Source organism: Schistocerca cancellata, unplaced genomic scaffold, assembly GCF_023864275.1.
Source record: "Schistocerca cancellata isolate TAMUIC-IGC-003103 unplaced genomic scaffold, iqSchCanc2.1 HiC_scaffold_1147, whole genome shotgun sequence".
In the NCBI taxonomy this organism is placed as follows: Eukaryota; Metazoa; Arthropoda; class Insecta; order Orthoptera; family Acrididae; genus Schistocerca; species Schistocerca cancellata.
This window is the reverse complement of record NW_026047146.1, coordinates 3,526,686-3,550,425: the sequence shown is the minus strand read 5'-3', so window position 1 is coordinate 3,550,425 and position 23,740 is coordinate 3,526,686.

Genomic DNA, 23,740 nt, shown 5'->3' with positions numbered 1-23,740 from the left:
GGAAAGGAGATACTCGTATCCCAAAAGAAAATCTTGTCGTTTCCATCGAAACGTTACTCGATTTAGAAAGAGACGTCATTGAACCCATAGTATTTCATAGCGACGCAATTTCTGTGATACTTCGTCAATGTGAGGGAGCGAGAAATGCAGTAAAGAAGGAATAGAGCATTGGAAAGGAGATACTCGTATCCCAAAAGAAAATCCTCTCGTTTTCATAGAAACGTCCCTCGATTTAGAAGGAGAATTCCTATAACCTATAGTATTTCATCGCGACGCAATTTCTGTGATAATTCGTCAATGCGTGGGACCGAGAGATGCAGTAAAGGAGGAATAGTGCATCGGAAAGGTGATACTCGTATACCAAAAGAAAATCCTCTTGTTTCCATAGAAACGTCCCTCGATTTAGGAAGAGAATTCCTATAACACATAGTATTTCACAGTGACGCAATTTCTGTGTTAATTCGTCAATGTGAGGGTGCGAGAGATGCAGTAAAGAAAGAATAGTGCATCGGAAAGGAGATGTATCGCAAAAGAAAATCCTGTCGTTTCCATTGAAACGTTCCTCGGTTTAGAAGGAGAAATCCTATAACCCATAGTACTTCATAGCGACGCAATTTCTGAGATAATTCGTCAATGTGAGGGAGCGAGAGATGCAGTAATGAAGGAATAGTGCACCGGAAAGGAGATACTCGTATCCCAAAAGAAATTCCTATCGTCTCCATAGAAACGTTCCTCGATTTAGAACAAGAATTTCTATAACCCATAGTATTTCATAGCGACGCAATTTCTTTGTTAATTAGTCAATGTGAAGGAGCGAGAGATGCAGTAAAGAAGAAATAGTGCATCGGAAAGAAGATACTCGTATCCCAAAAAAAATCCTGTCGTTTCCATAGAAACGTTACTCGATTTAGAAGGAGACGTCATTGAACCCATAGTATTTCATAGCGACGCGATTTCTGCGTTAATTCGTCAATGTGAGGGAGCGAGAAATGCAGTAAATAAGGATTAGAGCATTGTAAAGGAGATACTCGTATCCCAAAAGAAAATCCTCTCGTTTTCATAGAAACGTCCCTCGATTTAGAAGGAGAATTCCTATAACCCATAGGAATTTCGTAGCTACGCAATTTCTGTGTTAATTCGTCAATGTGAGGGAGCGAGAAATGCAGTAGAGAAGGAATAGAGCATTGGAAAGGAGATACTCGTATCCCAAAAGAAAATACTGTCGTTTCCATAGAAACGGCCCTCGATTTTGAAGGAGAATTCCCAGAACCCATAGTATTTCACAGTGACGCAATTTCTGTGTTAATTCGTCAATGTGAGGGAGCGAGAGATGCAGTAAAGGAGGAATAGTGCATCGGAAAGGAGATACTCGTATCCAAAAGAAAATCCTGTCGTTTCCATAGAAACGTTCTTAGATTTAGAAGGAGAACTCCTATAACACATAGTATTTCATAGCGAAGCAATTTCTGTGTAAATTCGTCAATGTGAGGGAGTGAGAAATGCAGTAAAGAAAGAATAGAACATTGGAAAGGAGATACTCGTATCTCAAAAGAAAATCCTGTCGTCTCCATAGAAACGTCCCTCGATATAGAAGGAGAATTCCCATAACGCATAGTAGTTCACAGTGACGCAATTTCTGTGTTAATTCGTCAATGTGAGGGAGCGAGAGATGCAGTAAAGAAGGAATAGAGCATTGGAAATGAGATACTCGTATCCCAAAAGAAAATCCTGTCGTTTCCATAGAGAAGTTCCTCGATTTAGATGGAGAATTCCTATAACCAATAGTATTTCATAGCGACGCAATTTCTGTAATAATTTGTCAATGTGAGGGAGCGAGAGATACAGGAATGAAGGAATAAAGCATCGGAAACGAGTTCCTCGTATCCCAAACGAAAATCCTGTCGTTTCCATAGAAACGTTCCTCGATTTAGAAGCAGAATTCCTATAACCCATAGTTTTTCATAGCGACGCAATTTCTGTGATAATTCGTCAATGTGAGGGAGCGAGAGATGCAGTAAAGAAGGAATAGTGCATCGGAAAGGAGATACTCGTATCCCAAAAGAAAATCCTGTCGTTTCTATAGAAACGTTCCTGGATTTAGAAGGAGAATTCCTAAAACCCATAGTATTTCATAGCGACGCAATTTCTGTGTTAAATTGTCAATGTGAGGGAGCGAGAGATACAGGAAAGAAGAAATAGTGCATCAGAATGGAGATACTTGTATCCCAAAAGAAAACCCTGTCGTTTCCATAGAAACGTCGCTCGATTTAGAAGGAGAATTCCTATAACCCATAGTATTTCACAGTGACGCAATTTCTGTGTTAATTCGTCAATGTGAGGGAGCGAGAGATGCAGTAAAGAAGGAAAAGTGCAGCGTAAAGGAGATACTTGTATCGCAAAAGAAAATCCTGTCGTTTCCATAGAAACGTTCCTCGATTTAGAAGGAGAATTCCTATAACCCATAGTATTTCATAGCGACGCAATTTCTGTGTTAATTAGTCAATGTGAATGAGCGAGAGATGCATTAAAGAAGGAATAGAGCATCGGAAAGGAGATACACGTATCCCAAAGGAAAATCCTGTCGTTTCCATAGAAACGTTACTCGATTACTCGATTTAGAAAGAGACGTCATTGAACCCATAGTATTTCATAGCGACGCAATTTCTGCGATAATTCGTCAATGTGAGGGCGCGAGAAATGCAGTAAAGAAGGAATAGAGCATTGGAAAGGAGATACTCGTATCCCAAAAGAAAATCCTCTCGTTTTCATAAAACGTCCCTCGAATTAGAAGGAGAATTCCTATAACCTATATTCTATTTCGAAGCTACGCAATTTCTGTGTTAATTCGTCAATGTGAGGGAGCGAGAAGTGCAGTAAAGAAGGAATAGTGCATCGGAAAGGAGATACTCGTTTCGCAAAAGAAAATCCTGTCGTTTCCATATATACGTCCCTCGATTTAGAATGAGAATTCCTATAACCCATAGTATTTCACAGAGACGCAATTTCGGTTTTAATTCGACAATGTGAGGGAGCGAGAGATGCAGTAAAGAAGGAATAGTGCATCGGAAAGGAGATACTCGTATCCTAAAAGAAAATCCTGTCGGTTCTATAGAAACGTTACTCGATTTAGAAAGAGACGTCATTGAACCCATAGTATTTCATAGCGACGCAATTTCTGCGATAATTCGTCAATGTGAGGGAGCGAGAAATGCAGTAGAGAAGGAATAGAGCATTGGAGAGGAGATACTCGTATCCCAAAAGAAAATCCTCTCTTTTTCATAGAAACGTCCCTCGATTTAGAAGGAGAATTCCTATAACACATAGTATTTCACAGTGACGCAATTTCGGTGTTAATTCGTCAATGTTAGGGAGCGAGAGATGCAGTAAAGAAGGAATAGTGCATCGGAAAGGAAATACTCGAATCGCAAAAGAAAATCCTGTCGTTTCCATAGAAACGTTCCTCGATTTAGAAGGAGAATTCCTATAACCCATAGTATTTCATAGCGACGCAATTTCTGTGTGAATTCGTCAATGTGATGGATCGAGAGATGCAGTAAAGAAGGAATAGTGCATCGGAAAGGAAATACTCGAATCGCAAAAGAAAATCCTGTCGTTTCCATAGAAACGTTCCTCGATTTAGAAGGAGAATTTCTATAACCTATAGTATTTCATAGCGACGCAATTTCTGTGTTAATTAGTCAATGTGAAAGAGCGAGAGATGCATTAAAGAAGGAATAGTGCATCGGAAAGGAGATACACGTATCCCAAAGGAAAATCCTGTCGTTTCTATAGAAACGTTACTCGATTTAGAAAGAGACGTAATTGAACCCGTAGTATTTCATAGCGACGCAATTTCTGCGATAATTCGTCAATGTGAGGGCGCGAGAAATGCAGTAAAGAAGGAATAGAGCATTGGAAAGGAGTTACTCGTATCCCAAAAGAAAATCCTCTCGTTTTCATGGAAACGTCCCTCGATTTAGAAGGAGAATTCCTATAACCAATAGTATTTCGTAGCTACGCAATTTCTGTGTTAATTCGTCAATGTGAGGGAGCGAGAAATGCAGTAAAGAAGGAATAGTGCATCGGAAAGGAGATACTCGTTTCGCAAAAGAAAATCCTGTCGTTTCCATAATTCGTCCCTCGATTTCGAATGAGAATTCCTATAACCCATAGTATTTCACAGTGACGCAATTTCGGTTTTAATTCGTCAATGTGAGGGAGCGAGAGATGCAGTAAAGAAGGAATAGTGCATCGGAAAGGAGATACTCATTTCCCAAAAGAAAATCCTGTCGTTTGAATAGAAACGTTACTCGATTGAGAAAGAGACGTCATTGAACCCATAGTATTTCATAGCGACGCAATTTCTGCGATAATTCGTCAATGAGAGGGAGCGAGAAATGCAGTAAAGAAGGAATAGAGCATTGGAAAGGAGATACTCGTACCCCAAAGGAAAAGCCTCTCGTTTTCATAGAAACGTCCCTCGATTTAGAAGGAGTATTCCTATAACCCATAGTATTTCGTAGCTACGCAATTTCTGTTTTAATTCGTCAATGTGAGGGAGCGAGAAATGCAGCAAAGAAGGAATAGTGCATCGGAACGGAGATACTCGTTTCACAAATGAAAATCCTGTCGTTTCCATAGAAACGTCGCTCGATTTAGAAAGAGAGTTCCTATAACCCATAGTATTTCACAGTGACGCAATTTCGGTGTTAATTCGTCAATGTTAGGGAGCGAGAGATGCAGTAAAGAAGGAATAGTGCAGCGGAAAGGAAATACCCGTATAGCAAAATAAAATCCTGTCGTTTCCATAGAAACGTTCCTCGATTTAGAAGGAGAATTCCTATAACACATAGTATTTCATAGCGACGCAATTTCTGTGTGAATTTGTCAATGTGATGGATCGAGAGATGCAGTGAAGAAGGAATAATGCATCCGAAAGGAGATACTCGTATCCCAAAAGAAAATCCCGTGATTTCCATAGAAACGTTCCTCGATTTAGAAGGAGAATCCCTATAACCCATAGTATTTCATAGGGTCGCAATTTCTGTGTTAATTAGTCAATGTGAAGGAGCGAGAGATGCATTAAAGAAGGAATAGTGCATCGGAAAGGAGATACTCGTATCCCAAAAGAAAATCTTGTCGTTTCCATCGAAACGTTACTCGATTTAGAAAGAGACGTCATTGAACCCATAGTATTTCATAGCGACGCAATTTCTGTGATACTTCGTCAATGTGAGGGAGCGAGAAATGCAGTAAAGAAGGAATAGAGCATTGGAAAGGAGATACTCGTATCCCAAAAGAAAATCCTCTCGTTTTCATAGAAACGTCCCTCGATTTTGAAGGAGAATTCCTATAACCCATAGTATTTCATCGCGACGCAATTTCTGTGATAATTCGTCAATGCGTGGGACCGAGAGATGCAGTAAAGAAGGAATAGTGCATCGGAAAGGAGATACTCGTATACCAAAAGAAAATCCTCTTGTTTCCATAGAAACGTCCCTCGATTTAGGAGGAGAATTTCTATAACACATAGTATTTCACAGTGACGCAATTTCTGTGTTAATTCGTCAATGTGAGGGTGCGAGAGATGCAGTAAAGAAGGAATAGTGCATCGGAAAGGAGATACTCGTATCGCAAAAGAAAATCCTGTCGTTTCCATAGAAACGTTCCTCGGTTTAGAAGGAGAAATCCTATAACCCATAGTACTTCATAGCGACGCAATTTCTGTGATAATTCGTCAATGTGAGGGAGCGAGAGATGCAGTAATGAAGGAATAGTGCACCGGAAAGGAGATACTCGTATCCCAAAAGAAATTCCTATCGTCTCCATAGAAACGTTCCTCGATTTAGAACAAGAATTTCTATAACCCATAGTATTTCATAGCGACGCAATTTCTGTGTTAATTAGTCAATGTGAAGGAGCGAGAGATGCAGTAAAGAAGAAATAGTGCATCGGAAAGAAGATACTCGTATCCCAAAAAAAAACCTGTCGTTTCCATAGAAACGTTACTCGATTTAGAAGGAGACGTCATTGAACCCATAGTATTTCATAGCGACGCAATTTCTGCGTTAATTCGTCAATGTGAGGGAGCGAGAAATGCAGTAAATAAGGATTAGAGCATTGGAAAGGAGATACTCGTATCCCAAAAGAAAATCCTCTCGTTTTCATAGAAACGTCCCTCGATTTAGCAGGAGAATTCCTATAACCCATAGGAATTTCGTAGCTACGCAATTTCTGTGTTAATTCGTCAATGTGTGGGGGAGCGAGAAATGCAGCAAAGAAGGAATAGAGCATTGGAAAGGAGATACTCGTATCCCAAAATAAAATCCTGTCGTTTCCATAGAAACGGCCCTCGATTTAGAAGGAGAATTCCCAGAACCCATAGTATTTCACAGTGACGCAATTTCTGTGTTAATTCGTCAATGTGAGGGAGCGAGAGATGCAGTAAAGGAGGAATAGTGCATCGGAAAGGAGATACTCGTATCCAAAAGAAAATCCTGTCGTTTCCATAGAAACGTTCTTAGATTTAGAAGGAGAACTCCTATAACACATAGTATTTCATAGCGAAGCAATTTCTGTGTAAATTCGTCAATGTCAGGGAGTGAGAAATGCAGTAAAGAAAGAATAGAACATTGGAAAGGAGCTACTCGTATCTCAAAAGAAAATCCTGTCGTCTCCATAGAAACATCCCTCGATTTAGAAGGAGAATTCCCATAACGCATAGTAGTTCACAGTGACGCAATTTCTGTGATAATTCGTCAATGTGAGGGAGCGAGAGATGCAGTAAAGAAGGAATAGAGCATTGGAAATGAGATACTCGTATCCCAAAAGAAAATCCTGTCGTTTCCATAGAAAAGTTCCTCGATTTAGATGGAGAATTCCTATAACCAATAGTATTTCATAGCGACGCAATTTCTGTAATAATTTGTCAATGTGAGGGAGCGAGAGATACAGGAAAGAAGGAATAAAGCATCGGAAAGGAGTTCCTCGTATCCCAAAAGAAAATCCTGTCGTTTCCATAGAAACGTTCCTCGATTTAGAAGCAGAATTCCTATAACCCATAGTTCTTCATAGCGACGCAATTTCTGTGATAATTCGTCAATGTGAGGGAGCGAGAGATGCAGTAAAGAAGGAATAGTGCATCGGAAAGGAGATACTCGTATCCCAAAAGAAAATCCTGTCGTTTCTATAGAAACGTTCCTGGATTTAGAAGGAGAATTCCTATAACCCATAGTATTTCATAGCGACGCAATTTCTGTGTTAATTAGTCAATGTGAATGAGCGAGAGATGCATTAAAGAAGGAATAGTGCATCGGAAAGGAGATACACGTATCCCAAAGGAAAATCCTGTCGTTTCCATAGAAACGTTACTCGATTACTCGATTTAGAAAGAGACGTCATTGAACCCATAGTATTTCATAGCGTACAATTTCTGCGATAATTCGTCAATGTGAGGGCGCGAGAAATGCAGTAAAGCAGGAATAGAGCATTGGAAAGGAGATACTCGTATCCCAAAAGAAAATCCTCTCGTTTTCATAAAACGTCCCTCGAATTAGAAGGAGAATTCCTATAACCTATATTCTATTTCGAAGCTACGCAATTTCTGTGTTAATTCGTCAATGTGAGGGAGCGAGAAGTGCAGTAAATAAGGAATAGTGCATCGGAAAGGAGATACTCGTTTCACATATGAAAATCCTGTCGTTTCCATTGAAACGTCGCTCGATTTAGAAAGAGAGTTCCTATAACCCATAGTATTTCACAGTGACGCAATTTCGGTGTTAATTCGTCAATGTTAGGGAGCGAGAGATGCAGTAAAGAAGGAATAGTGCAGCGGAAAGGAAATACTCGTATCGCAAAATAAAATCCTGTCGTTTCCATATTAACGTTCCTCGATTTAGAAGGAGAATTCCTATAACCCATAGTATTTCATAGCGACGCAATTTCTGTGTGAATTTGTCAATGTGATGGATCGAGAGATGCAGTGAAGAAGGAATAGTGCATCCGAAAAAAGATACTCGTATCCCAAAAGAAAATCCTGTCGTTTCCATAGAAACATTCTTCGATTTAGAAGGAGAATCCCTATAACCCATAGTATTTCATAGCGTCGCAATTTCTGTGTTAATTAGTCAATGTGAAGGAGCGAGAGATGCATTAAAGAAGGAATAGTGCATCGGAAAGGAGATACTCGTATCCCAAAAGAAAATCTTGTCGTTTCCATCGAAACGTTACTCGATTTAGAAAGAGACGTCATTGAACCCATAGTATTTCATAGCGACGCAATTTCTGGGATACTTCGTCAATGTGAGGGAGCGAGAAATGCAGTAAAGAAGGAATAGAGCATTGGAAAGGAGATACTCGTATCCCAAAAGAAAATCCTCTCGTTTTCATAGAAACGTCCCTCGATTTAGAAGGAGAATTCCTATAACCTATAGTATTTCATCGCGACGCAATTTCTGTGATAATTCGTCAATGCGTGGGACCGAGAGATGCAGTAAAGGAGGAATAGTGCATCGGAAAGGTGATACTCGTATACCAAAAGAAAATCCTCTTGTTTCCATAGAATCGTCCCTCGATTTAGGAAGAGAATTCCTATAACACATAGTATTTCACAGTGACGCAATTTCTGTGTTAATTCGTCAATGTGAGGGTGCGAGAGATGCAGTAAAGAAAGAATAGTGCATCGGAAAGGAGATGTATCGCAAAAGAAAATCCTGTCGTTTCCATTGAAACGTTCCTCGGTTTAGAAGGAGAAATCCTATAACCCATAGTACTTCATAGCGACGCAATTTCTGAGATAATTCGTCAATGTGAGGGAGCGAGAGATGCAGTAATGAAGGAATAGTGCACCGGAAAGGAGATACTCGTATCCCAAAAGAAATTCCTATCGTCTCCATAGAAACGTTCCTCGATTTAGAACAAGAATTTCTATAACCCATAGTATTTCATAGCGACGCAATTTCTTTGTTAATTAGTCAATGTGAAGGAGCGAGAGATGCAGTAAAGAAGAAATAGTGCATCGGAAAGAAGATACTCGTATCCCAAAAAAAATCCTGTCGTTTCCATAGAAACGTTACTCGATTTAGGAGGAGACGTCATTGAACCCATAGTATTTCATAGCGACGCGATTTCTGCGTTAATTCGTCAATGTGAGGGAGCGAGAAATGCAGTAAATAAGGATTAGAGCATTGTAAAGGAGATACTCGTATCCCAAAAGAAAATCCTCTCGTTTTCATAGAAACGTCCCTCGATTTAGAAGGAGAATTCCTATAACCCATAGGAATTTCGTAGCTACGCAATTTCTGTGTTAATTCGTCAATGTGAGGGAGCGAGAAATGCAGTAGAGAAGGAATAGAGCATTGGAAAGGAGATACTCGTATCCCAAAAGAAAGTCCTGTCGTTTCCATAGAAACGGCCCTCGATTTAGAAGGAGAATTCCCAGAACCCATAGTATTTCACAGTGACCTAATTTCTGTGTTAATTCGTCAATGTGAGGGAGCGAGAGATGCAGTAAAGGAGGAATAGTGCATCGGAAAGGAGATACTCGTATCCAAAAGAAAATCCTGTCGTTTCCATAGAAACGTTCTTAGATTTAGAAGGAGAACTCCTATAACACATAGTATTTCATAGCGAAGCAATTTCTGTGTAAATTCGTCAATGTGAGGGAGTGACAAATGCAGTAAAGAAAGAATAGAACATTGGAAAGGTGATACTCGTATCTCAAAAGAAAATCCTGTCGTCTCCATAGAAACGTCCCTCGATTTAGAAGGAGAAATCCAATAACGCATAGTATTTCACAGCGACGCAATTTCTGTGTTAATTCGTCAATGTGAGGGAGCGAGAGATGCAGTAAAGAAGGAATAGAGCATTGGAAATGAGATACTCGTATCCCAAAAGAAAATCCTGTCGTTTCCATAGAAAAGTACCTCGATTTAGATGGAGAATTCCTATAACCAATAGTATTTCATAGCGACGCAATTTCTGTAATAATTTGTCAATGTGAGGGAGCGAGAGATACAGGAAAGAAGGAATAAAGCATCGGAAAGGAGTTCCTCGTATCCCAAAAGAAAATCCTGTCGTTTCCATAGAAACGTTCCTCGATTTAGAAGGAGAATTCCTATAACCCATAGTTTTTCATAGCGACGCAATTTCTGTGATAATTCGTCAATGTGAGGGATCGAGAGATGCAGTAAAGAAGGAATAGTGCATCGGAAAGGAGATACTCGTATCCCAAAAGAAAATCCTGTCGTTTCTATAGAAACGTTCCTGGATTTAGAAGGGGAATTCCTATAACCCATAGTATTTCATAGCGACGCAATTTCAGTGTTAAATTGTCAATGTGAGGGAGCGAGAGATACAGGAAAGAAGAAATAGTGTATCGGAATGGAGATACTTGTATCCCAAAAGAAAACCCTGTCGTCTCCATAGAAACGTCGCTCGATTTAGAAGGAGAATTCCTATAACCCATAGTATTTCACAGTGACGCAATTTCTGTGTTACTTCGTCAATGTGAGGGAGCGAGAGATGCAGTAAAGAAGGAATAGTGCAGCGTAAAGGTGATACTTGTATCGCAAAAGAAAATCCTGTCGTTTCCATAGAAACGTTCCTCGATTTAGAAGGAGAATTCCTATAACCCATAGTATTTCATAGCGACGCAATTTCTGTGTTAATTAGTCAATGTGAATGAGCGAGAGATGCATTAAAGAAGGAATAGTGCATCGGAAAGGAGATACACGTATCCCAATGGAAAATCCTGTCGTTTCCATAGAAACGTTACTCGATTACTCGATTTAGAAAGAGACGTCATTGAACCCATAGTATTTCATAGCGACGCAATTTCTGCGATAATTCGTCAATGTGAGGGCGCGAGAAATGCAGTAAAGAAGGAATAGAGCATTGGAAAGGAGATACTCGTATCCCAAAAGAAAATCCTCTCGTTTTCATAAAACGTCCCTCGAATTAGAAGGAGAATTCCTATAACCTATATTCTATTTCGAAGCTACGCAATTGCTGTGTTAATTCGTCAATGTGAGGGAGCGAGAAGTGCAGTAAAGAAGGAATAGTGCATCGGAAAGGAGATACTCGTTTCGCAAAAGAAAATCCTGTCGGTTCCATATATACGTCCCTCGATTTAGAATGAGAATTCCTATAACCCATAGTATTTCACAGTGACTCAATTTCGGTTTTAATTCGTCAATGTGAGGGAGCGAGAAATGCAGTAAAGAAGGAATAGAGCATTGGAAAGGAGATACTCGTCTCCCAAAAGAAAATCCTCTCGTTTTCATAGAAACGTCCCTCGATTTAGAAGGAGAATTCTTATAACCCATAGTATTTCATAGCGACGCAATTTCTGTGATAATTCGTCAATGTGTGGGAGCGAGAGATGCAGTAAAGAAATAATAGTGCATTGGAAAGGAGATACTCGTATACCAAAGGAAAATCCTCTTGTTTCCATAGAAACGTCCCTCGATTTAGGAGGAGAATTCCTATAACCCATAGTATTTCTCAGTGACGCAATTTCTGTGTTAATTCGTCAATGTGAGGGAGCGAGAGATGCAGTAAAGAAGGAATAGTGCATCGGAAAGGAGATACCCGTATCGCAAAAGAAAATCCTGTCGTTTCCATAGAAACGTTCCTCAATTTAGAAGGAGAATTCCTATAACCCATAGTATTTCATAGCGACGCCATTTCTGTGATAATTCGTCAATGTGAGGGAGCGAGAGATGCAGTAAAGAAGGAATAGTGCACCGGAAAGGAGATACTCGTACCCCAAAAGAAAATCCTGCCGTCTCCATAGAAACATTCCTCGATTTAGAAGAAGAATTTCTATAACCCATAGTATTTCATAGCGACGCAATTTCTGTGTTAATTCGTCAATGTGAGGGAGCGAGTGATGCAGTAAAGAAGTAATAGTGGATCGGAAAGGAGATACTCGAATCCCAAAAGAAAATCCTCTCGTTTTCATGGAAACGTCCCTCGATTTAGAAGGAGAATTCCTATAATTCATAGTATTTCGTAGCTACGCAATTTCTGTGTTCATTCGTCGATGTGAGGGGGCGAGAGGTGCAGTAAAGAAGGAATAGTGCATCGGAAAGGAGATACTCGTATCCAAAAGAAAATCCTGTCGTTTCCATAGAAACGTTCTTTGATTTAGAAGGAGAAGCCCCATAACACATAGTATTTCATAGTGATGCAATTTCTATGTGAATTCGTCAATGTGATGTATCGAGAGATGCAGTAAAGAAGGAATAGTGCATCGGAAAGGAGATACTCGTATCGCAAAGAAAATCCTGTCGTTTCCATAGAAACGTTCCTCGATTAAGAAGGAGAACTCCTATAACCCATAGAATTTCACAGCGACGCAATTTCTGTGTTCATTCGTCAATGTGATGGTGCGAGAGATGCAGTAAAGAAGGAATAGTGCATCGGAAAGGAGATACTCGTATCCCAAAAGAATGTCCTGTCGTTTCCATAGAAACGGCCCTCGATTTAGAATGAGAATTCCTATAACCCATAGTATTTCATAGCGACGCAATTTCTGTGATAATTCGTCAATGTGAGGGAGCGGGAGATGCAGTAAAGAAGGAATAGTGCACCGGAAAGGAGATACTCGTACCCCAAAAGAAAATCCTGTCGTCTCCATAGAAACGTTCCTCGATTTAGAAGAAGAATTCCTATAACCCATAGTATTTCATAGCGAAGCAATTTCTGTGTTAATTCGTCAATGTGAGGGAGCGAGTGATGCAGTAAAGAAGGAATAGTTTACCGGAAAGCAGATACTCGTATCCCAAAAGAAAATCCTGTCGTTTCCATAGAAACGTTCCATGATTTAGAAGGAGAACCCCTATAACCCATAGTATTTCATAGCGACGCAATTTCTGTGTTAATTCGTCAATGTGAGGGAGCGAGAGATGCAGTAAAGAAGGAATAGTGCATCGGAAAGGAGATACTTGTATCCCAAAAGAAAATCCTGTTGTTTCCATAGAAACGTCCCTCGATTTAGAAGGAGAATTCCTCTAACCCACAGTATTTCACAGTGACGCAATTTCTGTGTTAATTCGTCAATGTGAGGGAGCGAGAGATGCAGTAAGGAAGGAATAGTGCATCGGAAAGGAGATACTCGTATCCGAAAAGAAAATCCTGTCGTTTCTATAGAAACTTTCCTGGATTTAGAAGGAGAATTCCTATAACCCATAGTATTTCATAGCGACGCAATTTCTGTGTGCATTCGTCGATGTGAGGGGGCGAGAGGTGCAGTAAAGAAGGAATAGTGCATGGGAAAGGAGATACTCGTATGCCAAAAGAAAATCCTGTCGTTTCCATAGAAACGTTCCTCGATTTAGAATGAGAATTCCTATAACCCATAGTATTTCATAGCGACGCAATTTCTGTGATAATTCGTCAATGTGAGGGAGCGGGAGATGCAGTAAAGAAGGAATAGTGCACCGGAAAGGAGATACTCGTACCCCAAAAGAAAATCCTGTCGTCTCCATAGAAACGTTCCTCGATTTAGAAGAAGAATTTCTATAACCCATAGTATTTCATAGCGAAGCAATTTCTGTGTTAATTCGTCAATGTGAGGGAGCGAGTGATGCAGTAAAGAAGGAATAGTTTATCGGAAAGCAGATACTCGTATCCCAAAAGAAAATCCTGTCGTTTCCATAGAAACGTTCCTTGATTTAGAAGGAGAACCCCTCTAACCCATAGTATTTCATAGCGACGCAATTTCTGTGTTAATTCGTCAATGTGAGGGAGCGAGAGATGCAGTAAAGAAGGAATAGAGCATCGGAAAGGAGATACTCGTATCCCAAAAGAAAATCCTGTTGTTTCCATAGAAACGTCCCTCGATTTAGAAGGAGAATTCCTCTAACCCATAGTATTTCACAGTGACGCAATTTCTGTGTTAATTCGTCAATGTGAGGGAGCGAGAGATGCAGTAAGGAAGGAATAGTGCATCGCAAAGGAGATACTCGTATCCGAAAAGAAAATCCTGTCGTTTCTATAGAAACTTTCCTGGATTTAGAAGGAGAATTCCTATAACCCATAGTATTTCATAGCGACGCAATTTCTGTAATAATTCATCAATGTGAGGGAGCGAGAGATGCAGTACAGAAGGAATAGTGCACCGGAAAAGAGATCCTCGTATCCCAAAAGAAAATCCTGTCGTCTCCATAGAAACGTTCCTCGATTTAGAAACAGAATTTCTATAACCCATAGTATTTCATAGCGACGCAATTTCTGTGTTAATTCGTCAATGTGAGGGAGCGAGTGAAGCAGTAAAGAAGGAATAGGGGATCGGAAAGGAGATACTCGTATCCCAAAAGAAAATCCTGTCTTTTCCATAGAAACGTTCCTCGATTTAGAAGGAGAACCCCTATAACACATAGTATTTCATAGCGACGCAATTTCTGTGTTAATTCGTCAATGTGAGGGAGCGAGAGATGCAGTAAAGAAGGAATATTGCAACGGAACGGAGATACTCGTATCCAAAAGAAAATCCTGTCGTTTCCATAGAAACGTTCTTTGACTTAGAACGAAAACTCCTAAAACACATAGTATTTAATAGCGACGCAATTTCTGTGTCAATTCGTCAATGTGAGGGAACGAGAGATGCAGTAAAGAAGGAATAGTGCATGGGAAATTAGATACTCGTATCCCAAAAGAAAATCCTGTCGTTTCCATAGAAACGTTCCTCGATTTAGAAGTGGAAGCCCTATAATACATAGTATTTCACAGCGACGCAATTTCTGAGTTAATTCGTCATTGTGAGGGAGCGAGAGATGCAGTAAAGAAGGAGTAGTGCATCGGAAAGGAGATACTAGTATCCCAAAAGAAAATCCTGTCGTTTCCATAGAAACGTTCTTTGATTTAGAAGGTGAGCGCCTATAACACATAGTATTTCATAGCGACGCAATTTCTGTGTCAATTCGTCAATGTGAGGGAGCGAGGGATGCAGTAAAGAAGGAATAGTGCATCGGAAAGGAAATACTCGTATCCCAAAAGAAAATGCTGTCGTTTCTATAGAAAAGTTCCTGGATTTAGAAGGAGAATTCCTATAACCCATAGTATTTCATAGCGACGCAATTTCTGTGTTAAATTGTCGATGTGAGGGTGCGAGAGATACAGGATAGAAGAAATAGTGCATGGGAAAGGAGATACTTGCATCCCAAAAGAAAATCCTGTCGTTTCCATAGAAACGTCACTCGATTTAGGAGGAGAATTCCTATAACCCATAGTTTTTCATAGCGACGCAATTTATGTGTTAATTCTTCAATGTGAGGGAGCGAGAGATGCAGTAAAGAAGGAATAGTGCACCGGAAAGGAGATACTCGTATCCCAAAAGAAAATCCTGTCATCTCCATAGAAAAATTCCTCGATTTAGAAGAATAATTTCTATAACACATAGAATTTCATAGCGACGCAATTTCTGTGTTAAGTCGTCGATGTGTGGGGGCGAGAGGGGCAGTAAAGAAGGAATAGTGCATGGGAAAGGAGATACTCGTATGCCAAAAGAAAATCCTGTCGTTTGCATAGAAACGTTCCTTGATTTAGAAGGAGAAGCCCTATAACACATAGTATTTCATAGTGATGCAATTTCTATGTGAATTCGTCAATGTGATGTATCGAGAGATGCAGTAAAGAAGGAATAGTGCATCGGAAAGGAGATACTCGTATCGCAAAAGAAAATCCTGTCGTTTCCATAGAAACGTTCCTCGATTAAGAAGGAGAACTCCAATAACCCATAGTATTTCATAGCGACGCAATTTCTGTGTTCATTCGTCAATGTGATGGTGCGAGAGATGCAGTAAAGAAGGAATAGTGCATCGGAAAGGAGATACTCGTATCCCAAACGAAAATCCTGTCGTTTCCATAGAAACGTCCCTCGATTTAGAATGAGAATTCCTATAACCCATAGTATTTCACAGCGACGCAATTTCTGTGATAATTCGTCAATGTGAGGGAGCGGGAGGTGCAGTAAAGAAGGAATAGTGCACCGGAAAGGAGATACTCGTACCCCAAAGAAAATCCTGTCGTCTCCATAGAAACGTTCCTCGATTTAGAAGTAGAATTTCTATAACCCATAGTATTTCATAGCGAAGCAATTTCTGTGTTAATTCGGCAATGTGAGGGAGCGAGTGATGCAGTAAAGAAGCAATAGTTTATCGGAAAGCAGATACTCGTATCCCAAAAGAAAATCCTGTCGTTTCCATAGAAACGTTCCTCGATTTAGAAGGAGAATTCCTATAACCCATTGTGTTTCATAGCGACGTAATTTCTGTGTGAATTCGTCAATGTGATGGATCGAGAGATGCAGTAAGGAAGGAATAGTGCATGGGAGATTAGATACTCGTATCCCAAAACAAAATCCTGTCGTTTCCATAGAAACGTTCGTCGATTTAGAAGGAGAATTCCTATAACCCATAGTATTTCATAGCGACGCAATTTCTGTGATAATTCGTCAATGTGTGGGAGCTAGAGATGCAGTAAAGAAGGAATAGTGCATCGGAAAGGAGATACTCGTGTACCAAAAGAAAGTCCTCTGGTTTCCATAGAAACGTCCCTCGATTTAGGAGGGGAATTCCTAAAACCCATAGTACTTCACAGTGACGCATTTTCTGTGTTAATTCGTCAATGTGAGGGAGCGAGAGATGCAGTAAAGAAGGAATAGTGGATCGGAAAGGAGATACTCGTATCCCAAAAGAAAATCCTCTCGTTTTCATGAAAACGTCCCTTGATTTAGAATGAGAATTCCTATAACCCATAGTATTTTTCAGTGACGCAATTTCGGTGTTAATTCGTCAATGTGAGGGAGCGAGAGATGCAGTACAGAAGGAATAGTGCATCGGAAAGGAGATACTCGTATCCCAAAAGAAATTCCTGTCGTTTCTATCGAAACGTTACTCGATTTAGAAAGAGATGTCATTGAACAAATAGTATTTCATAGCGACGCAATTTCTGCGATAATTCGTCAATGTGAAGGAGCGAGAAATGCAGTAAAGAAGGAATAGAGCATTGGAAAGGAGATACTCGTATCCCAAAAGAAAATCCTCTCGTTTTCATAGAAACGTCCCTCGATTTAGAAGGAGAATTCCTATAACCCGTAGTATTTCGGAGCTACGCAATTTCTGTTTTAATTCGTCAATGTGAGGGAGCGAGAAATGCAGTAAAGAAGGAATAGTGCATCGGAAAGGAGATATTCGTTTCGCAAAAGAAAATCCTGTCGTTTCCATAGAAACGTCCCTCGATTTAGAAGGAGAATTCCTATAACCCATAGTATTTCACAGTGACGCAATTTCGGTCTTAATCCGTCAATGTGAGGGAGAGAGATGCAGTAATGAAGGAATAGTGCACCGGAAAGGAGATACTCGTATCCCAAAAGAAAATCCTGTCGTCTCCATAGAAACGTTCCTCGATTTAGAAGGAGAATTCCTATAACCCGTAATATTTCATAGCGTCGCAATTTCTGTGTTAATTAGTCAATGTGAAGGACCGATAGATACATTAAAGAAGGAATAGTGCATCGAAAGGAGATACTCGTATCCCAAAAGAAAATCCTGTTGTTTCCATAGAAACGTCCCTCCATTTAGAAGGAGAATTCCTATAACGCATAGTATTTCACAGTGAAGCAATTTCTGTGTTAATTCGTCAATGTGATGGTGCGAGAGATGCAGTAAAGAAGGAATAGTGCATCGGAAAGGAGATACTCGTATCCCAAAATAAAATCCTATCGTTTCCATAGAAACGTTCCTCGATTTAGAAGGAGAATTCCTATAACAAATAGTATTTCATAGCGACGCAATTTCTGTGATAATTCGTCAATGTGAGGGAGCGAGAGATGCAGTAAAGAAGGAATAGTGCACCGGAACGGAGATACTCGTATCCCAAAAGAAAATCCTGTCGTCTCCATAGAAACGTTCCTCGATTTAGAAGGAGAATTTCTATAACCCATAGTATTTCATAGCGACGCAATTTCTGTGTTAATTCGTCAATGTGAGGGAGCGAGTGATGCAGTAAAGAAGGAATAATGGATCGGAAAGGAGATACTCGTATCCCAAAAGAAAATCCTGTCGTTTCCATATAAACGTGCCTCGACTTAGAAGGAGAACACCTATAACCCATAGTATTTCATAGCGACGCAATTTCTGTGTCAATTCGTCAATGTGAGGGAGCGGAAGATGCAGTAAAGAAGGAATAGTGCATCGGAAAGGAGATACTCGTATCCCAAAAGAAAATCCTGTCGTTTCCATAGAAACCTTACTCGATATAGAAGGAGAATTCCTATAACCCATAGTATTTCATAGCGACGCAATTTCTGTGTTAATTCGTCAATGTGATGGTGCGAGAGATGCAGTAAAGAAGGAATAGTGCATCGGAAAGGAGATACTCGTATCCCAAAAGAAAATCCTGTCGTTTCCATAGAAACGTTCCTCGATTTAGAAGGAGATTTCCTATAACCCGTAGTATTTCATAGCGACGCAATTTCTGTGATAATTCGTCAATGTGAGGGAGCGAGAGATGCAGTAAAGAAGGAATAGTGCACCGGAAAGGAGATACTCGTATCCCAAAAGAAAATCCTGTCGTCTCCATAGAAACGTTCCTCGATTTAGAAGGAGAATTTCTATAACCCATAGTATTTAATAGCGACGCAATTTCTGTGTTAATTCGTCAATGTGAGGGAGTGAGTGATGCAGTAAAGAAGGAATAGTGGATCGGAAAGGAGATACTCGTATCCCAAAAGAAAATCCTGTCGTTTCCATATAAACGTGCCTCGATTTAGAAGGAGAACCCCTATAACACATAGTATTTCATAGCGACGCAATTTCTGTGTTAATTCGCCAATGTGAGGGAGCGAGAGATGCAGTTAAGAAGGAATAGTGCATCGGAAAGAAGATACTCGTATCCAAAAAAAAATCCTGTCGTTTCCATACAAACGTTCATTGATTTAGAAGGGGAACTCCTAAAACACATAGTATTTCATAGCGACGCAATTTCTGTGTCAATTGGTCAATGTGAGGGAGCGAGAGATGCAGTAAAGAAGGAATAGTGCATCGGAAAGGAGATACTCGTATCCCAAAAGAAAATCCTGTCGTTTCCATAGAAACCTTACTCGATATAGAAGGAGAATTCCTATAACCCATAGTATTTCATAGCGACGCAATTTCTGTGTTAATTCGTCAATGTGATGGTGCGTTAGATGCAGTAAAGAAGGAATAGTGCATCGGAAAGGAGATACTCGTATCCCAAAAGAAAATCCTGTCGTTTCCATAGAAACGTTACTCGATTTAGAAGGAGAATTCCTGTAATCCATAGTATATCATAGCGACGCAATTTCTGTGTTAATTCGTCAATGTGAGGGGGCGAGAGGTGCAGTAAAGAAGGAGTAGTGCATGGGAAAGGAGATACTCGTATCCCAAAAGAAAATCCTGTCGTTTCCATAGAAACGTCCCTCGATTTAGAAGGAGAATTCCTATAACCCATAGTATTTCACAGTGATGCAATTTCTGTGTTAGTTCGTCAATGTGAGGAAGCGAGAGATGCAGTAAAGAAGGAATAGTGCATCGGAAAGGAGATACTCGTATCGGAAAAGAGAATCCTGTCGTTTCCATTGAAACGTTTCTCGATTTAGAAGGAGAATTCCTATAACCCATAGTATTACGTAGCTGCGCAATTTCTGTTTTAATTCGTCAATGTGAGGGAGCGAGAAATGCAGTAAAGAAGGAATAGTACATCGGAAAGGAGATACTCGTGTCCCAAAAGAAAATCCTGTCGTTTCCATAGAAACGTTCCTCCATTTAGAAGGAGAATTCCAATAACCCGTAGTATTTCATAGCGACGCAATTTCTGTGTTAATTCGTCAATGTGATGGTGCAAGAGATGCAGTAAAGAAGGAATAGTGCATCGGAAAGGAGATACTCGTATCCCAAAAGAAAATCCTGTCGTTTCCATAGAAACGTTCCTCGATTTAGAAGGAGAATTCCTATAACCCGTAGTATTTCATAGCGACGCAATTTCTGTGATATTTCGTCAATGTGAGGGAGCGAGAGATGCAGTAAAGAAGGAATAGTGCATCGGAAAGGAGATACTCGTATCCCAAAAGAAAATCCTGTCGTTTCCATAGAAACGTTCCTCGATTTAGGAGGAGAATTCCTATAACCCGTAGTATTTCATAGCGACGCAATTTCTGTGATAATTCGTCAATGTGAGGGAGCGAGAGATGCAGTAAAGAAGGAATAGTGCATCGGAAAGGAGATACTCGTATCCCAAAAGAAAATCCTGTCGTTTCCATAGAAACGTCCCTCGATTTAGAAGGAGAATTCCTATAACCCATAGTATTTCACAGTGATGCAATTTCTGTGTTAGTTCGTCAATGTGAGGAAGCGAGAGATGCAGTAAAGAAGGAATAGTGCATCGGAAAGGAGATACTCGTATCGGAAAAGAGAATCCTGTCGTTTCCATTGAAACGTTTCTCGATTTAGAAGGAGAATTCCTATAACCCATAGTATTACGTAGCTACGCAATTTCTGTTTTAATTCGTCAATGTGAGGGAGCGAGAAATGCAGTAAAGAAGGAATAGTACATCGGAAAGGAGATACTCGTGTCCCAAAAGAAAATCCTGTCGTTTCCTCAGAAACGTTCCTCCATTTAGAAGGAGAATTCCAATAACCCGTAGTATTTCATAGCGACGCAATTTCTGTGTTAATTCGTCAATGTGATGGTGCGAGAGATGCAGTAAAGATGGAATAGTGCATCGGAAAAGAGATACTCGTATCCCAAAAGAAAATCCTGTCGTTTCCATAGAAACGTTCCTCGATTTAGAAGGAGAATTCCTATAACCCATAGAATTTCATAGCGACGCAGTTTCTGTGTTAATTCGTCAATGTGATGGTGCGAGAGATGCAGTAAAGAAGGAATAGTGCATCGGAAAGGAGATACTCGTATCCCAAAAGAAAGTCCTGTCGTCTCCATAGAAACGTTCCTCGATTTAGGAGAAGAATTTCTATAACCCATAGTATTTCATAGCGACGCAATTTCCGTGATAATTCGTCAATGTGAGGGAGCGAGAGATGCAGTAAAGAAGGAATAGTGCATCGGAAAGGAGATACTCGTATCCCAAAAGAAAATCCTGTCGTTTCCATAGAAACGTTCCTCGATTTAGAAGGAGATTTCCTATAACCCGTAGTATTTCATAGCGACGCAATTTCTGTGATAATTCGTCAATGTGAGGGAGCGAGAGATGCAGTAAAGAAGGAATAGTGCACCGGAAAGGAGATACTCGTATCCCAAAAGAAAATCCTGTCGTCTCCATAGAAACGTTCCTCGATTTAGAAGGAGAATTTCTATAACCCATAGTTTTTAATAGCGACGCAATTTCTGTGTTAATTCGTCAATGTGAGTGAGTGAGTGATGCAGTAAAGAAGGAATAGTGGATCGGAAAGGAGATACTCGTATCCCAAAAGAAAATCCTGTCGTTTCCATATAAACGTGCCTCGATTTAGAAGGAGAACCCCTATAACACATAGTATTTCATAGCGACGCAATTTCTGTGTTAATTCGCCAATGTGAGGGAGCGAGAGATGCAGTTAAGAAGGAATAGTGAATCGGAAAGAAGATACTCGTATCCAAAAAAAAATCCTGTCGTTTCCATACAAACGTTCATTGATTTAGAAGGGGAACTCCTAAAACACATAGTATTTCATAGCGACGCAATTTCTGTGTCAATTGGTCAATGTGAGGGAGCGAGAGATGCAGTAAAGAAGGAATAGTGCATCGGAAAGGAGATACTCGTATCCCAAAAGAAAATCCTGTCGTTTCCATAGAAACCTTACTCGATATAGAAGGAGAATTCCTATAACCCATAGTATTTCATAGCGACGCAATTTCTGTGTTAATTCGTCAATGTGATGGTGCGAGAGATGCAGTAAAGAAGGAATAGTGCATCGGAAAGGAGATACTCGTATCCCAAAAGAAAATCCTGTCGTTTCCATAGAAACGTTACTCGATTTAGAAGGAGAATTCCTGTAACCCATAGTATATCATAGCGACGCAATTTCTGTGTTAATTCGTCAATGTGAGGGGGCGAGAGGTGCAGTAAAGAAGGAGTAGTGCATGGGAAAGGAGATACTCGTATCCCAAAAGAAAATCCTGTCGTTTCCATAGAAACGTCCCTCGATTTAGAAGGAGAATTCCTATAACCCATAGTATTTCACAGTGATGCAATTTCTGTGTTAGTTCGTCAATGTGAGGAAGCGAGAGATGCAGTAAAGAAGGAATAGTGCATCGGAAAGGAGATACTCGTATCGGAAAAGAGAATCCTGTCGTTTCCATTGAAACGTTTCTCGATTTAGAAGGAGAATTCCTATAACCCATAGTATTACGTAGCTACGCAATTTCTGTTTTAATTCGTCAATGTGAGGGAGCGAGAAATGCAGTAAAGAAGGAATAGTACATCGGAAAGGAGATACTCGTGTCCCAAAAGAAAATCCTGTCGTTTCCATAGAAACGTTCCTCCATTTAGAAGGAGAATTCCAATAACCCGTAGTATTTCATAGCGACGCAATTTCTGTGTTAATTCGTCAATGTGATGGTGCGAGAGATGCAGTAAAGAAGGAATAGTGCATCGGAAAGGAGATACTCGTATCCCAAAAGAAAATCCTGTCGTTTCCATAGAAACGTTCCTCGATTTAGAAGGAGAATTCCTATAACCCGTAGTATTTCATAGCGACGCAATTTCTGTGATAATTCGTCAATGTGAGGGAGCGAGAGATGCAGTAAAGAAGGAATAGTGCTTCGGAAAGGAGATACTCGTATCCCAAAAGAAAATCCTGTCGTTTCCATAGAAACGTTCCTCGATTTAGAAGGAGAATTCCTATAACCCGTAGTATTTCATAGCGACGCAATTTCTGTGATAATTCGTCAATGTGAGGGAGCGAGAGATGCAGTAAAGAAGGAATAGTGCATCGGAAAGGAGATACTCGTATCCCAAAAGAAAATCCTGTCGTTTCCATAGAAACGTCCCTCGATTTAGAAGGAGAATTCCTATAACCCATAGTATTTCACAGTGATGCAATTTCTGTGTTAGTTCGTCAATGTGAGGAAGCGAGAGATGCAGTAAAGAAGGAATAGTGCATCGGAAAGGAGATACTCGTATCGGAAAAGAGAATCCTGTCGTTTCCATTGAAACGTTTCTCGATTTAGAAGGAGAATTCCTATAACCCATAGTATTACGTAGCTACGCAATTTCTGTTTTAATTCGTCAATGTGAGGGAGCGAGAAATGCAGTAAAGAAGGAATAGTACATCGGAAAGGAGATACTCGTGTCCCAAAAGAAAATCCTGTCGTTTCCACAGAAACGTTCCTCCATTTAGAAGGAGAATTCCAATAACCCGTAGTATTTCATAGCGACGCAATTTCTGTGTTAATTCGTCAATGTGATGGTGCGAGAGATGCAGTAAAGATGGAATAGTGCATCGGAAAAGAGATACTCGTATCCCAAAAGAAAATCCTGTCGTTTCCATAGAAACGTTCCTCGATTTAGAAGGAGAATTCCTATAACCCATAGAATTTCATAGCGACGCAGTTTCTGTGTTAATTCGTCAATGTGATGGTGCGAGAGATGCAGTAAAGAAGGAATAGTGCATCGGAAAGGAGATACTCGTATCCCAAAAGAAAGTCCTGTCGTCTCCATAGAAACGTTCCTCGATTTAGGAGAAGAATTTCTATAACCCATAGTATTTCATAGCGA